Source organism: Microtus ochrogaster, chromosome 10 (genome assembly GCF_000317375.1).
Source record: "Microtus ochrogaster isolate Prairie Vole_2 chromosome 10, MicOch1.0, whole genome shotgun sequence".
NCBI classification, from domain to species: domain Eukaryota; kingdom Metazoa; phylum Chordata; class Mammalia; order Rodentia; family Cricetidae; genus Microtus; species Microtus ochrogaster.
Genome location: NC_022016.1, coordinates 61,796,555 through 61,798,315, shown reverse-complemented (window position 1 = coordinate 61,798,315; position 1,761 = coordinate 61,796,555).

Here is a 1,761-nt window from a genome sequence, read left to right as displayed (position 1 = left end):
TTTATAGGCCAGGCTGGTCTCAGACTCAAAGGTCCACCTGTCTCTGCCTCCTGAGTTCTGGGATTAAAGGGTGTCCACCACCACCGCCCTGAAAATATGTAAATGAATAAACTATCAATATCCGAAGTTTATGGATTAAAGACTTAAAGAATGGCCAGGCGAGCCGGGCAGTGGTGGCTTTTAATCCCAGCCCTCAGGAGGTAAAGCTGACAGATCTCTGTGAGTTCGAGGCCAGCCTGGTCTCCAAAGCTAGCTCTAGGACAGCCAGGACTACACAGAGAAATCTTGTCTCGGGGGAAAAAAATATGCAAAACACAGCACACCCCAATATTAGCACCCATGCGAGTGGGGCTAGAAGATGCTGAACTCAGGTCACCCTAGACTTCACAGCAAAAAGTCTTTGTCCAAAAACGAAGAGGAGGAGAAGCAGAAGAAGCTGTAATATCCACATTTCTGTGGCAGTTCTGAAGTCCCTAGCTTACCGGAGCTTCTTTGCTGCACAACAGGGTCCTCACCAAAAAACAAAACCAAAGAAACCAAGCCGGGTGTGTTGGTGCATGCTCACCACTTGGGTTGTGAAGATCCATGCCAGGTCATCAGCCTCCCGCAGCAGGTGCTTTCACTTCTAAGCCATCTAGCTCATCAACCCCTAATTTGATTTTTTTAAAAAAGAAATTTAAAGGAAAACAAACAAAAAAGTCAAGAGTTCCCCAGGCAAGAAAACAGTAAATATGAAAGTCATGAAGTGTTGTTGTTGTTGTTGTTGTTGTTGTTAAGAATGACAAAGCCCCTGCAATCACAGCGCTTGAGTGAGAGACTGAGCCAGGAGGAGCATGTATTCCAGGTCATGAGGGGAGGGATAAGAAAGAAATTCAAGGAAGAACAAAGAGGAAAATGGAGAATGGCAAAGCCAATGTGGCTGTAACCCCGTGTGTGGAATGAAGCTGTAAAAACAAGACAGTATTTGTGTAAGCATGGAAATGATACAGACAAAAGGACTGGCAGGACAAAAGCCCTTGAGGAGGCCAGAGGAGATAGTATCCAGAACACAACAAGCAGGTTGATGTAGTATACAGATGAAGGGGTACACTTTTATTTGAACTGGAGGGAGTCTATAAACTGGGTCCAGATGAAGGTAGAGGTATAATTCAGTAATGGGAGATTTGAGAGTCATGGTCTAAATGCTCCCCCACCCATGAAATATAAGTCACTGTGCCAATTAGTTGCTTGTGAACTTAATACAAAAATAGAGTCATCAGGGAGGAGGGAACAGGAAATGCCTTTATCACACTGCCCTGTAGGCATGTCTGTGTGACATTTTGTATGTTGATTGATGTGGGATGGCCCAGCCCATTGCCGGTGATGCCACCGTTGGGCTGATGGTAGATAATATGAGCATGAAAGCAAATCAGAAACCTTCCTCCATAGTTCTGCCCTCCACTCCTGTTTGAGTTATTGTCATGAAGATCCTCATTGATCAACTAACTGGGACTGGGACCAAGTTGCTTTTGGTCATTGTTTTGATCATAGCAATAAAAGTAGGACAATCATCAAGACCAAATTGGGCTCCTGAGAAAGAAACAAAACCTTGTTCAAGTTGTTTCAGAATAGGATAGGAGAAACTACATACTAGATAGATACAGAGTTGGGGCAAGGTTGAATGGCACTTCATTTGTTCAACAAACACTCATTGACAGTGTAATATGTTTCTGGTTCTGCCCTATAAAACACATCCTGAGTTTTGTATTCTTTTGTTCCCTA